Source organism: Hemibagrus wyckioides, linkage group LG29 (assembly GCF_019097595.1).
Source record: "Hemibagrus wyckioides isolate EC202008001 linkage group LG29, SWU_Hwy_1.0, whole genome shotgun sequence".
In the NCBI taxonomy this organism is placed as follows: domain Eukaryota; kingdom Metazoa; phylum Chordata; class Actinopteri; order Siluriformes; family Bagridae; genus Hemibagrus; species Hemibagrus wyckioides.
In genome coordinates this window covers 11,795,812-11,812,593 of record NC_080738.1, presented here as the reverse complement: position 1 = coordinate 11,812,593, position 16,782 = coordinate 11,795,812, and the positions used below count along the sequence as shown (strand labels likewise).

At 36.7% G+C, this 16,782-nt stretch overlaps 1 pseudogene; it reads right to left on the bottom strand.

The window, feature by feature from the left end:
- Positions 1 to 602: 602 nt before the first annotated feature.
- On the bottom strand, positions 603 to 16,329 carry LOC131349134 (uncharacterized; annotated as a pseudogene).
- Between the last annotated feature and the right edge of the window lie 453 nt (positions 16,330 to 16,782).

Genomic DNA, 16,782 nt, shown 5'->3' with positions numbered 1-16,782 from the left:
TAATAATCCATAATACAGTGACATGTATAGCAGTGTATAAATTTATATTAGTGTATTGTGGAATATTTATAAATGGAATATGGAGTGAACACAAACATGAAGCAAAGACGCAATTTAGATAGGATTTAGAGATTTCTTTAACAATTCAGCCTTAAAGCCTTTTCCAAAGGTAATGGTTCAGCATTATAAAATTATTTGCAGTTTAAACATATGTTTTCTCTGTAGTGTTTCAGACAGGTGGCTCATAAAAAGACGTCACAACCTTTATTCAACTCAAAAGATACTTACTGTGTAGCCTGGAAGCTTTTCTTTGTGGCCACACTTTTTTCTTCTCTTTATTCCTGACCTTTATCCCTATTTGTGCTACATTTAAAACGTTTCTTTAAGTTGTTATTTATAATTCCATTTGCCAGGTGCTGTAAAAGTAAATGACTGATGATTATACAAGGTATTTGATTTTATCCAAGTCATCTAATTTAATTGCAGCACAAATGTTTGTTAATGTAATTCAACTATTTAAACACTAAGATAAATTTGGCAAATATATTAGTTCAGTAAACTCTTTTCATTATTACTATTTTTTTTTTTTTTATCCCTTCCAAACCATAAACCCCAATATAGTTACACAATATTTTCATTTAAGACATTTTATTAGTGTAATATTAAAAACCTGACTGTACCAACAGTTACTAAGTTATTGACACTTCTAAGCACAGCAATTCCAGCATCATAAAACCAGGCTTGATATTGACGCTTCACAAAATTTCAGCCACTAGATGTCACTTAAAGCACCAAAATATCACGTAGACTGCTTCATCACACAAAAAAGAGACAATCTTAAAAAAAAAAATCCAAATTAAACTTGTTCCTATTGTCCTAAAGTGCTTTCAGCACTGTTTGTTATGTGATATTTCCATCACTGGACAGATGCTCAGTATGTCCGAGGCCTTATCACAGCAGTACAGATAGAAGAATGGGTAAAGTTTTTCTTGGAACGAGTCCATGAAGGTATGGATATGACTTTTTGATATTGTATCATAAAATGACACCTGTCCTTCTTCATAGTCCACATACACACCGACTCTCCTCAGCTTGGGGTTGACAGGAAGAATAAGAGGTGGCGATGAAGAGACTCTATACTCCTGCCCTTTCTTCATAGCCAGTGCCCAATAGCCATGAGATGTGCTTATTGCAATACGTCCTTTCCTGCTGACAGATGCTTTGGCAATACCCAGGTACCAGTCATCCTTTTCACCCACTTGGACCTCCCAGTAATGGCGGCCAGAGGTGAAGCCTTCATGACCCAGAGTGATGACCACTGTGTCGAAGCGCTCTGGTGTGTCAGGAAGGTCTTGCCATGCCCCCAAGTGGCGCAACTGTCGTCTGTCCTCAGAGAGTTGCAGCCAAGGATTGGCTGTGTCCGGATCAAGCGTCACGTCCACTTTACAAAAGAGAAGACAAAGAAACTTGGATGGAACAACAAATCATAATATTATTATAGACATTTCAATTGTATGGGAGATCACACACAAACCATACTTAAGTACTTCTGAGCAGTCTTCAGCTCTGAAGGAAAGAAAAAATGCATTTTCTTAGTTTAATTATACAGTACATTATACTGTACATATTGTTACATTATACTGTACATAATTTCACACCGAGAAAATCTCTGAGTAACGAATCAAGGAGTTGTCAGTGTTGCATGTCCCTTATTCGAAATATTTGTAGCTTGTAGGTTCTTTTAATTAGATGAAGTATGAAAACCAAACCAAATAAACCAGAATCAACTATATTTCTTTTATTCTGACTCAGCAAAGAAACTAATAGGAAAGAAAGTAGTTGTGGAGTATTAATTTACCCACCAGCCTCTGCAAGTTTCTCTATCTCTTCTACCAAGGTTTCCTCCAGTTTGGACACAGCTCTCCTGATTGTCCCCAAGCACTGGTCTGTGGGCACATGGGCCTCAGACCAGTCTTTGGTTTGTGGATGAGTGATTAAAGATGGGAGATTCTGAAAATGATTTAGATTAGATACATTTAGATTAGATGTCAAATGTTCTAATCTTGACTATTGCTGAATCTTAATCATCTAAGAGTTAAAGATCATGGCAGCAGACTGCAAGACTATGAACGCTGAACTAGACAAACGATCAAATGACTCCTTTCACAGCCTGCGTCTAATTTTTTTCTTTTTTACTGTCCTTGTCTGCCTTTCTTTAATTCTTTTGAATTCTGCTTGTAAGTCTTTACCTGAAGAAAGTAAATGTGGTCATCAGTATGAGCAAGATGATCTATCTCACTGTTCCTTGTCTTCAACAAGACAATCTCCCGTTCTAGTTCCTCGATAAGTCCCTGAGCCCAGCATGCTGTTTTCCTCTGTTTCTCTTCTATGGCAAAGACGAGCTCAGCCTGGGCTTTTTGAACCATTCGGACCAGGTTTGAGAACACCTGCACACTGTCATCAATCTCTCTAAGAGCACTGTGCTGAATAGAGCAAGAGATGAAGAACAGGAAAGGTATGTGCAGTAGATTATCAGTTAGGATGGTCTAGACTTCGATCCAGCATTACAAGATGATTATCAATGTCAGCTGAAGAAACATAATCAGCATGCTGACTGTTCAAACTTACTTTATTCAGTTCAACACAGTGTTTGATGTCCTCCACTTTCTGGAGTCGTTCTTGAATCATCTGCTGAACTTCTGCCTCTGTTTTTCTTAGCAGAGCCTGTTAATTACCATGTAACACTTTCAGCAACCTTTTGTCTCTTACACTTGATTTTATACCACTGTACATTTTAGAGATTTCTCTGCCCAAAAGTCAGCTTTACACAGTAAAATTTATGGCCCAATTTTGCTCATGCAGACATCATAAAAATAATTTTTTGGTCTTGCATAAAATTGGTGGTGTCAGAATGTGTTAAGTGAAATGTTCTCTGATCAAAGGTTCTGAGGCATTCATGGGGCAGCTTTAAATACAAATATGGCCATGGCTAATAAAAAAAAAAATACTAATGAAGATAAAACAAAATATGTCTTCAGTACCTCAAGATTGCTTAAAGACTGTTTCTGTTTATGCAACCCCATTTTCTGCATGAGCTCCGATCACACTGATTACGCAAAATGTAGTCATTTAGTTTAATCACAAGTCTGTCATTTGAGGATCATCATTGTATAGTCTGACATGGAGAACACATGTTATTGTGCAGTCTTTTATGGAATTTAGACAAGAAGTTAAGGGATTGTGTTTCACTGTGTGACAAGTAATAATCTCAAATTGCATAGTCTGGATCTGGCTTCATACAGCTAACGTGGCTCGAAAAGTTTGGCAGATTGACTCGGCCTACTTGAACAGGGAAAACACTTCAATTTGCAAAGCAGGGATAGGACTGCCAATTGTCTTTTTACCTTTTTCTCACTCCATTCTCGTTCGACTGGTACAGTGTAGTGTGCCCGGTGGTCCATCTCCGTACAGAGCACACACACCATGATCTGATCTTTCTTACAAAACAGCTCCAGCAGCCTCTCGTGCTTCTTACACATGCGGTCTTCCAGATTCTGCACCGGCTCGATCAGTTTGTGTTTAGTGAATCTTGCCGTGTGGGTCTTTAGATGTTCCTCACAGTATGAAGTGAGGCAAACCAGGCATGACTTCACAGCCTGCTGCTGAGGCCCAGTACAGACGTCACAACACACTCCCTCATTGAAAGGCATACTTGGTGGAATCAATTCTGGTATTTCCCAGGGCAGCTCCTCTGGGAGTTTCTCTGGATCATGTTGTTGCAGAGACTGCTGTTGCTTCAGGACAGGCTTGATTCTCATGTCCTTGAACTGCTCTGCAATCTCACGCAGCACCGTGTTGATGCTAATGTCTGGCTGCTTGAAAAAGGTTTTCTTGCACATGGGACACATGAAGAGGGAACTGGACTTCCAGTAGCCTCCAATGCAGGCCATGCAGAAGTTGTGGCCACATGGGATAGACACTGGATTGGTGAAGACATCTAAGCAGATGGAACAATGGACCTGCTCTTCTGCAAGCATATTTGTAGGTGAAGCCATTCCTGGAGAATTTTCAAAACTGTCTTACATTCCTTATGCTTATAATTACACATTTCCTATTACTAGTTACTGCAAAGTATGCTTCAAGCTTGCTTTAGAGGTATATATTTTTATTACTTGTCTCAAAATAGGTAACAGTATACTCCTAACTCTGTGTTATTGGATTTCCTCTTCACATTGCAATTCCTATAGTTTGTTGTTGAGTTTTCTTTTTGTCAACTGTTCTTGTTAGCTTAGTATGTCCACCTGTTCTATGTCACTCCTTGATTAATATATTTGTAGTTAGTATGTTAATATAGTGTAAAATCCTTCATTCGAAAAGAAATATGTAATCTGGGTTGACAAATAAAGATGCCCCCCCTTTTATATTAAATGTATTCATTACCTATGTAATTTCATAGACATTATATAGTCAAAAGATTTTGGACGCCTGACCATATCATTCATATCGGCATTACATAAAAGTCAGCAGTCGGCATTCATTAATCCCAAAGGTTGGGGTCAGAATTCTGTGCAGGCCACTCGAATTACTCCACTTCAACCTTGCTTTGTGCATGCTTGAACAGGTTTAGATCTAGTGAAGTGAAATTGGAATGCTACAAAATACAAAGACCAACTTTGTTGGAAGGATCAGATATAGGTGTGATGGTCAGGTGTCCACATATTTATGACCATATGATGTAAATAGACAACTTTATTCTTTTCGGCATGTAAACTGTTGCAGCAGAACATCTTAAGTCAATACATATATAAATGGGTATAAAATTCAAGTACATTTAAAATATTAAAGTCTCCTTTCTATAATTAATTTTCCCTTATTACTTTTTACAACACCAACATTATAACATGCAAGATCAGTGGAATCTGACGTGTTAAAATCTGTAATTTGAAACTTCTCACCTACGACACTTCTTCTATATAAAGTTGCACTTTATAATGTGTTTCTCTGTAGTCAGTATGTAGGTACAGTCACAATAAGAAAGCTGACTGCAAAATCAGCAGTTTACACAGATGTTATTCCCCTACATCCTGTTACACCTGAAACATACCTGATATGGAGATGTGTATTTAGACAAGACAAAACTGCTGATTTATGTGTATTAACATAAGATGTGCTGCTGTAATTCAGCTGCAACAACATCCACAGTAGTTACAGTACAGTTACCTGTATAATTCATATGGACCTACACATATTAGAGACATAAAGTCAAAAACAGTTTTATAACTGATTAAATAATATATAAAAAAGATTTTGGTAGTGGACTCTTTATGCTTTGCATAAATATTAGTCCCCTCTAACCCAAATTCCCCCTGGAATTGAAATCTTGGCATTTAATGTACACAGAATATCTAACATTTGGACATGAAGGTAGAAAATATTTTTTAAGTTCATTGGAGATTTTTTTCTAACCTAGCCTTGATAAAAAATAGTTCTTGAACAAACTCTGGCCTTACTGAAAAAGCTATTATTTACAGACCTGTTTCCTTTTAACCATTTATGTGACCTCTGAAATTAACTGGTTGGTGATTAATTTATGGATTTTTTAGCAACGGGAGTGAATACTTATGCACAACTCAGTTTTTTAAATTTAATAATATTGATTTTTCACCCCCATATCAATATTATGGGCTAGATTAATCACATATCCTGATGAATGACATATCCCAAATTATCCCAATTGTTTTTCCAGGCTGTAACACTAAAAAAATGAAAAAGGTCAAAGGGGGCGAATATTTATGCTCAGCACTGTACTAAAATATAGCACTTGTGCAAGTAGGCATGATTAGTTGATTAGCAGTTCAGCAGTTGTGACTCTTGGCATATGCTCTTAACAGCATGCCACAGCTTTAGAGGCAGAGCAGAAAGGCAAGGCCTGTCTATTCATAGATTTCCAAGATTAACTTTTCCAAATATACTAGTCTAGTCACTGCCCTGCTTCAACTCTACTCATAAATGCACATTTCTTATCTATAACTTTGTTCCCGCATAGAAACATTAATGCAGTCTGCATTATTTGAGATTTTTATTAGTTGTCTTATGCAAAGTGCTTGAGTTTTGGCAGCAAAACTGACAAGCCAATTATGAAATCGCACTCCAGTTATGAAATCTAAACATCTTTGTATGTTTTCTTTTGTTTGTATTAGCAGTTTGTGTAGGCATGTGTTGTTTGTTATAGAATAATAACGTTAGATGAAGATTTACACTCACCAGGGAGCTGGAACTGCTGAGAGCCCCTGTAAATGTGGCCGTTCTACTATAGACAGCAGTGACATGCGACACAACTGACTCCCTGCTCAAAAATATCAGCCCCACCCCTTTCCTAAGCCAAGTTTAGTATTTGTGCTGCTAGGATAAGGGTCCCCCTAGACATAAAGAAAAACAGTTAACTCCTTATATGGTACTTGTTTTTAACCTTTGTATTTCTATGAGCACCCTCCAGCTTCATAACAATTGAAAAGTGCTCTGGTCAAGTGAAGAAAGAGACAACAATTCCATTCATGCTACTGATTTATTTTATTCAAAAGACTCAAAATTACTTCAGACAACAAAAAAAAAATGGTATTAAGAATATATGTATGCAAATTTAGTGTTAGTATTTTGAACATGATACCGCACTATCATCACTGTCCATTTTCCATTGGATTCAGTTATACTTTTTCAACCATATCACAGTCACAAAACACAGGTGTGAGTAATGGGTTTAGCAGAGGTTCTTACCAGTTAATGTAATCTTTGGTGTACATTATCACCCACTTCTAAAATGAAGTATGTTAATGTTCAGTCCATGTCAGAAATGAAATTCAAATTGGCACAGTGCCTTTATTTGTACAGTGGCCTGAGAAAAACCTTCATGTCACTGTATTTACTTTATAATTATTTATACTTTTTACTGTATAGATCTGAAAAGTAAAAGTTTTGCTGCAATAAGATAATTAAATTTTGCATGATTTAAACCCACTAAGCATAAAAAGGGAGAAAATGACAGTAAAAGGTTTTATTTCAGTTATAATTAAAGACACCCTGCTGACCTCTAAATGTATAACTACACTTATAACTTACAACTAAGACTTACATTTAAAAAAAGCTAAAACTTTTAAGAATTATAAGCGTATAATGGAAGTGAGTGGAAGTGTACAGTACAAAGGAAGTGATTACAAACTGATTTGATTAGTCTGATGTCAGATTGTGTAATAATTCGGTAGTAATGTATTAATCAAAGTACATTAATTATGCGGTATTACCACTGTTTATATCAAATTTACTTTTCCCCTATCCAACAATGATTAAAATGATTATGTTTTAGTAATATATATGAGAATCATGCTTCTTTAGCTGTGTTTCACAGATGTGATGCACAGTGCTCCTGCATTTGTTCCATCTTGACTGGCACATGGGCTGAAGATGGGGTACACATTCTCATTGAATGTGTCCATGAATGTGTAGAGGTGAGACTGTGCCTTTACGTCGTAGAAGGACACCTGTCCTGCGTCATGGTCCAGGTAGACACCCACCTTCTGTGGCAGTGTGGGCAGCTGGAGAGGAATCCTGCTGGAGGCCAGGGCTTTAACCTCGTTGTTTTTTAGCCATAAGCACCAGTAGCCACCTTCAGGACAGAGACGAATGTCTCCTTTGCGACGAGCAGACGCCCTAGCCACTCCTAGTGTCCACGCTGTCTTCCGGCCCACATCCACTTCCCAGTAGTGCCTGCCAGAGGACAAGCCTTCACGAGCGAGAACAAACAGCGCTGGGCTGAATCGACGCGGGTTGTCTGACAGAGATGAGGCTTTCCGGCCCTCTTCATAATGAACCTGCTGGCCATCCTCAGAGACAACCAGGTTTCGCTGTGCTGTGGATGGGTCCATAAACACCTCGCCTTTATGAGGGTAAGAAAAAAAGAAAAAAGAAATCACACTAGAGTTAGTCACTCTTTTTTTAAAATCAGAAGTTCAGCTAATGATGCTCACATGCAGCTCTGATAATCAATTTTAATTTGCTATTTCTAAAAGTGAATCAATTCTAAACATGAAATATCCCACAAAACATAAATGAATAATCCTACAATGTGTGTCTTATAAAAAATTAAGGGTGGATAATCACCAGCTTAAGTACATGTTACTACATGTTAAACACATCAAACATGCTCTATCTAATATTAAAAGACAGTAAGATATTCTTTTAGAACTTTGGTTTAAAATGTTAATAGATATTAGTATCTGCTATAATAATAAGGTGGATCCGTGTCAGTTACAAAAATAATCCAATGCCATCCAAGGATGTTTGTGAATGCAAATTATTTTTATGTTTTCTTATAGAGCATGTTTGATTTAGTTTATTATTTGTCTACATGTTAATTAATACATTAGCTAACAAAATTGTACTAACATGTAACGTCGTTAATCACACATGAATTCATAAGACTCACACCATAGTTAAGGTTAGTCCTTCATTAGTTTGTGATTTGTACATGCCTTAACTAATCATTAATTCACAGGTATATATGTATTAAGTCAGCTATTAGTGTATGATTATTATTTACCCATGTATCACTTATGTTATAACAGCTATAATATGTTATTCATTTATAGTTACTTAAGAAAGCTCTGTCCTGATTCTCCTGTGGTGGAAAGCTTAACATTGTGCTAAGACACTGGAGAATTCCATAATTATTAAAAAAAATTCTCCTTATAGAAGACTTCACCATATCAGCAATTATACATTTTTTTTCCTCATCGGATAACATGTTATAGAGTTAAAATAGCACTTACTTGCATAATTCTGCATCTTTCTCAGCTCTGTGACAAAAAATACACAGAGTTATTTAGAGGACAGAAATCATCAACCTAAAATTACTGCATATGCTTTAATTAGATATGTATTGCTACTATAAATTCATTTATTTAGCGATTATGATTTAATGATTTTTTTTCACTGGTTGCAGAAAGTTGTTACCTTTCCCATAGAGTCGCTTCACATCTTCCTGAAACTTCTCTACAAGCGCAGACACGGACTTCCTAACAGTGCCGAGGTACAGGTCTGTGTTCACGGACACACCTGTCCAATCAGAAGGTTCAGGTGGAGGGGGGAGATTGGGCAAGAGCTAAAAAAAAATTAAATAAAAAATAAATAATTGCATGTCAGACAAATACGAACACACACATAAGTAATACACACACATTTCCTCAATAAGGACATGCTTATATTTACATTTAAAATGATTATTTAGCATTTTTCCATAATTTATGCATGACCCCCTGTACATTTTCATGTATATTATGTGTAATGTTATACGTATTATGTATATTAAGACACTGAGCACTGTCATCATTAATTATAACGTGCACTGCATGATATATGTCATGCATCAGCGCAGATGAATTCTTGAATCTGATTGGTCAGAATATGTCACATTGATGCATTCATTCAAATACATGGTTTATTCCTCTCAGTGTTTTAATTACAAAACACAGCATGCAATTTTACTGTTTATAGTTACCATTAATTAGAGGGTTATTCTTCATTCCCTTACATTATAGCAGGTATAAACAGTCATTCCTTCACTGTCTCTCCAAGTTAATTAGATGCACTGCAGCCTACAGACATGGCCACACTGGACTCCAACACCCAGAACACGTTCACCTTCATTCTAATCACACATACCTGATCCCAATCACACTGCTTTCATAGCTACAGGTTAAAAGGACTCTCTTTCTGTCATGTTTAGTTATCTGGTTTTCTGACTTTTTCCCTTTTTCAAAATCTCCATATTTTGTCTAGCTCTTCTCTTGGTAAGATATACATATTAACATATTAATATAATTAAGTGATTAAGATAATAAAGATATTGTTTGCCTTTCACCTTTGCCAAATTTTTGGAACTATTTGCCTTTCAGAATTATACTGCTTTATCTGCATTTGCATCTTCGCAGCATTTCTCATATCAACACATATGTTTTTGTGAAATAACAACATGCTAGTCAGTTATTATTAGCCTTAGATTTTGTCAAGAATTCACATATGACTCTCTGTATGGCTGTTACTATAGAAACAGATGTATTAGAATGAGATCTGTTCTACAGCCAGTACTTGAGTCAAATCTGCCACTATAAAAAATTAATTAATGCCTTCTGACCCATCAGATTCAGGCATTCAACAAAAACACACATACCTGGAGGAAGAGCACCTTGTCCTGGGTATTTGCAAGGATGTCCAGGTCACAGCTCCTGTTTTTAAGTATGTTCAGCTCATGCTCCAGACGGTTGGCCAAATCTCGTGCCTGCTCTTCGGCCAGCTTCTGCCTGAATGTTATGTGCTCCACCAGCTGGGCCTGACTCTGCTCCAGCAGCCTCTGCAGCTCAGCATACACAGCCCAGCTCTCCTCGATCTCCCGCTGACTGCTCGACTACAACATACATGCACACACATCGTTATCGACCTTGTGTACATTCATCTACTTCCTATCTGTCCTTGAGGTCCTGCTGACAGTTGAGGTACAAATGCATACAGAAATTTTGACATATTAGCACATTATTTTAACGTCATAGTCATTATTTCAACTCATTTGACTTAATAACTTATTCCAATATATTATCTTGTTAAATATTAACATATGTATTTGTACACATTATTCTCATTATTTTGACTTTGACTATTTCAAAATATCCTTATATTTTAACCCTTTATTTATCAGCATTCCATTCCTTACATATCCCAGCTCGTAACATCTTATTTCAACATATTATCTAGATTTGACTAAATACTTAACCTTACAAATGACATCAAATTTTTTTCACATCTTGCGGTTTAGGGCTTCCATAATCCATAACATTTCAGTAGACCAAAAAACATAGAACAGAAAACACACCTCATTGCATAGTGTTGTTGGTGATGCAAATACAGCGTGCTACAGTGCCTTAGAAATTTGGTTATGAAAAAGATTAGTGCTATTGCTACACAGGAATTCATATACCAGTTCTTTTTCCATTTGTATGTATCAGTGCCTTACCAACTACTTACCATACTACTGTATTACAGTATGCTTGCCAGTACATTTTAGCTGGGTTTATAGCATACCAAAGGACTGGAACATTCACCTGTCGGTGAAATTTATGGATCAAATGGATTTAGTGGATCAAATTTATGTCTTCTCCACCCCTGCATTTGCCATAGATGAATAATTGGGTTTACTGAAGTTTACAGTTCTATTTTTTATACCTGTATGCAGCAATTTATGTTCATTTAGCATATTTTATTTTAGAGCACTGCAGGGTCCTGCTTTGGAAACATATACATGCATGTACGTGCATATATGTGCTTACAAGCTGTCCTGCAAGACCATGTTCATGAGTTTAGCAGGTGACTGGTCTGACTGGTTTAACTACACTGTATAATAAACACAGCATGGCTTTCTTTTTGGCTATGGCTTCCCTTCCAGCTATGTACATAATCATATCTACAGGGTTATTGCATTCACATGCACAATCCCTTCCCTGTAATTTGCAGTGTTTGGCTCTAAACTCACAGAGCGTGTAGGAGTGAACATCTTTGTATTAAGAGACTTTGCTGTTTTTTTTTTTTTTCTTTTTGGATCAGACCCCCTGCGCAACTTCATTATCTTTGAATTTTTGAACACAGCTCCAGCAGGGCTCCATTAACAGCTTGCAGTTTGGTCACAATGCCGGCTTACAGCTGCCACACTAACCTCAGGGTGTTATTGACACAGTATAACATTAAACTTGTTTCGTCTAAAGGGAAAAATACCTATTATATAGAACTAATAGACAAGACCTGAAAGAGGTTTGGTTGGAAAGTCTAAATTTCCATTCTATATTCAGTGTCCTTTATGCTTCTCAGGCAAAATTGGACATATCTAACTTCCCACAGTCTTCTGACGGCACTGAGGTTGGGTGTGGAAAGTAAATATTTGCAGCAGTCCTACTGGTTAGGCAAGTCTGATTATGAAAGCTGTGTGTTTGCACAAACAGAAGCATTCAGTACATAAACCTTAGCTGTAGTCAGACAGAAATAAGTAAATCTTTTTTACATCAAAGATGCATCATTCATTCAACTGTTGTGTACTTCTGAGAAATTAAGTCAACTAGAGTAGAGCTTAAGCCTCAGAAATGAGCTTCTGTTCCTTAAAAGATCTGTTGTTGTTTCAGCTGAGAGACTTTATAACAGAATTTAACAGATGAACGGTACAAACTTCTTCAACGATAAGGTCATATCTAATATCACTTCTGAATTACATCCCACTAAAAATTACATTAACCCATTTTTATCCACACGCTTTTTTGGCCTCTGGTAAAGAGTTAAAGCCAATAAAAAGTGAAAGGTATTGTTGTAATGTTTACAAGCATCTCTAGACCTTTAATTCTTAGGTAATATTAAAGAAACCTTTGAAAATTGTGATTTATAATATTACCAAGCAAATGGATCTCCCTAGATTCTTCACCTCATTCTGCTGTTTAAATGTTTCAGGGCTGGAAGTTAGCTCCAGCTGGAATAGAGCTGACCTTTTTCCTTACTCTGCCTTCACATTAGCCACCAGGAGTCATTCATTTTTAATGAGAGCTGGCCAGTTATAGTGACAGGTTTAAATGGATAAGTGAAGTCAGCTGGCTGGACATTAGTGAAGGGATGTTTGATACAATCCTTTTGAAATATATAAAATAAATCAAATGTCTGATTTGACTAACAATTCATTTTTTCCCCCACAAAAATAACAAAAGGGAGTCCCATGTATGGTTACATTACAACTGTACACAACTCACACAGCTTACAGCTTACTTTGAGTGTGTATGTTCTGTTTTCAGGACATTTTATTTAGTTTATTTATACTAGTCTATCACCAATCTAGCTAAATAACTACTAATATTTAACATACTGTACATTATTTAAGATGTGTAGAATCTTGATCTAGGGAATCAAGCTTTCCTATCTTAAAACTTTGTGATAAACATAACAAACTAATGTAACAAGGTATGTATAATGTTTTTAATATTTGTTCTAGGCTACTATAGGCTATAGCACAGCTCTGTTTAATGCTCTATATTTTAGGGAGGCCTCTAGTGTCAGCCATTTGTAACATTTCTAAGTAAATATTTATTCTTTTAGACACACAACAGTCTTCAGGACAGGAAACTTCACATTTTGCATTTTCTCAGAAACGTGACAAAAGTTATGTTCGGAAAAAGGAAAGGAAAAGCTTGTGAAAGAATGACAGATTGTAAAAGCTAATTTGCTTCCTGGATTTTCTCAAACATTAAATATAACTATAAAATAAATAGTATAAAATTATGTTCAAAATAATTGTTGACAAATTTATGTGGTATTAAAGGAATAAAACTCTTCAGGTTGTGCCTTTATGGGAAAATAATCAAATTTGTTATGCTCCCCGAATCAAAGTGATAACAATTGATGATGCGATGATGTTGTCAGCTCATTTATTTAAACATGGCTGATTATAATGTGTGGTTTACAGAGAGTGGATCTTTTTTCTTTTTTTTTACCAGTTTAACCTGTGTGTTATCAGTTCTCTATCAGTTTGTTTCTATTTCCTTGTTACGGAAGTCCCCAGAACTACTCATAAACAGGAAGTCAGTATGCCACTGTTCCACTTTCAGATAAAAACCATAAACAAACTATATCTAACAACACTGTGATGTTTTTTGTTACAATTTCATAAGTTCAGTTATATTGTTTTGAATTGTACAAGACTCTAAGGAATACTAACACGGTGCAGATTCAACTCAGGTTTTATATTTCTAAACTTGTTTGACTAACAGATAACAATTTGTTCACAAACTTATGCAAATGGGAAATGATGCACAGTGGTGACTTCCAATGAAAAAGAGAGACACTATATGTTAGTAGGTTTTTTTTAGAGGGAGAAATTGATTGTGTACTAAATACTAAGAAACCATGTCCTCCTTAAGGCAAATCAATTAGCTTAAATAAACATGTGTAATGTCAGCACACATGATGTTACCAAGGTGCTGTTTAATTACATTTTCAATTAGTTATATTTTGTATCTCCACCATCATATATAAATTGATTTGTCAGAGAAAACAGACATGAGGTGTTACCAGCTACCAACTTGTAACGACTGGGCAATGTCAATCTTGGCTAGTTGTAAATGAAGGTTTAAAAAGCAACCCACAAGATAAATGGAGTCTCATCCAAAGGAGTGTTGATTCACCCCTCAGTCAGCAGATGGCTCTAAAAATTGCAATCTGATCCTTTGGTCTTATTACATTTTCAGGGTATTATATGGGACTCACTTTGATAACTGCAATGGACTGCTTGATCTCGTCTAGTTTCTTGACTCTCTCTTTAATCAGATGTTTCAGCTCAGATCGTCTCATCCCCAGTTGACTCTGCAATTAAAAATGCAATTTAGATTATGAAATGACAATTTGAATTAAACTTTGTTTACAAAAGACAAAATGGTTGGTATGACCACTGAGCTGTGAAAGAAATAAATTAGGGATAGCTTTAAAAAATTCAGAGAATAATATTGGGGAGAATAAATTACAGAGGTATTTGTAAACTTAATCTGGAACTATTGAGTTCTGAACCCAAAAGTATCAGAATCAATTCCACCCACTCACCGATAGCTTCTTATATTCACGCTCCACTGGGATTATATTATGTGTCTTGTGTGAAGCCTCAGCGCACTCGCGGCACACACACACATGCTCCTTGCGGCAGTAGGAATCCAAAAGACGCTCATGCTTTTTACACACCTTCTCCTGAAGGTGGTGAATGGGTTCCACTAGCTTGTGCTTGGTCATGGCCTTGACTTTCCGGTGATGCTGCAGGTGAGCTTTGCAGAAGGATCCCGGGCAACTTAAGCAAGACTTTAAGGCTTTTAACTTTCTCCCAATGCAGGCGTCACAGGGCACGTCACCAGGTTTAGCAAACTCACCACTGTCCTCATCTTTTCTTTCAGGTCTTGGCGAGACAACGCCTTCAGCACCCCCTCCTTGAGCAACAGCAAGGCCCTGGAATTGCTCAGCGATCTCCGCAAGAACACGGTTCACACATAGCTCAGGCTTTTTGGAGAAGGTCTTCTTGCACATGGGGCACACAATCTTGTTGCTGTGGTTCCAGTAGCCCTGCAGGCAGGCCTTGCAGAAGCTATGTCCACATGGCGTTGAGACAGGCTCTACAAACACCTCCAGACAAATTGAGCATGAGAACTGTTCTTCTGACAGTGTGCGGCCTTTGGATGCCGGGCCTGGGAGAGCAAGAAATACAATGTGTTCTTAATTGTCAAAGCTTATGGATACATGCTAAAATGTGTGAGATGGTCTGGGACCATCGCTGTTGCTGAATTTGGGCAAAGAGCAAATTTTATGTTTTGGCCAAATTTAGGTTTTTCTGCTTTGATTTCCTCACATGGTGAAGGTCAAGTTTTGATCAAGTAACTGGATAGTTGCATGCCATAGCAAGACAAACACAATCCTAATCAGTAAAGTTTATATTTCGATTTAATTTTCTCCTTTTCAGTTTTTAAAAACAAAAACATTAAACAAATGCAGTGATGGGGCCTACATGGAAAAGCACTAATAATGGTCATGAAGTGCACAAATGTAGACTTCCAATACATTTATTCCTTACTACTTTCTGCTTTTGATGCGCTTTCACATGACTTATCTAAAAAAAATCATTAAAAAGAACCAAATAAATGCGCTTGATTGCTGAAACATCATAACACTCATAAACACGAAAGGCACGTCACGTTAGGAATGCAGCAGCTCAGGAAAGACGTCAGCGTCAGAATGTAAAATAAGTTCCTTTTACACTGCCCTTTATTTGTCACGTTCTCAGAAAATACATAGGAATCATTTCTTATTCATGGAACATATTACATGTGGTAAAACAGATAATATGAATCTGTCTAGATGCAGTTCTCTATATAACTTATTTAATGTAAAGCACAGAAATCAATTCTTAATTAAAACTCCAATAATGGAAGAAATGTTATGATGTGTATTCCACACAATGTTGTTTCATTAAATCATTCAACTCTCTGCCGCTAGCAAACCTACTCTATTCCCTCTATCCAAGACCACAATTTACACTTTAAATTAACACAAGAACAACTAGAAAACAGGCAGAATTTTTTAAATTAATCTTTATGACTTACTCTGCATGGCGATAGGATGTGCTTTCTTATTTCTTCACTTCTGTTGTAGTGGCTTTTAGTCGCTTGTAGGCCTACACAGGCTTTAAACTTGTTTCTCCAGTTTGCTCCAAAGGGCAAACACATAAATGCAAACTGTTTGAAAAAAGCCGTCCTGCCTTTTTTCTGGGTGTGGCCAAATTATGCGTGAGTGGGAGAGGCTGGGTTTTTTGTGTGACTAAGCTATGTGTAGTGATACACTAATGATTAAACAAACAACCATGGCCAGGTCATTGAGAACGAAAATATTTGTTATATTGTATATTATATATCACATACACACTGTCCGCTTTATTAGGAATACCTGAACTACATTTATGCAGTTATCCAATCAGTTATCCTCATCATGTAACTGTATCTGCACTGTATTTAATAAAGACATGCAGATACAGGTCAAGAGCTTAAGTCAATGCTCACATCAAACATCAGACTGTAGAACAAATGTGGTTGTTGCTTTGAGTATTTCAAACAAAACGGTCTGTAGAATTGATACAGAAGGATGTAGGGGGAAAAAAAACAACTCATGAGTGGAGGATCT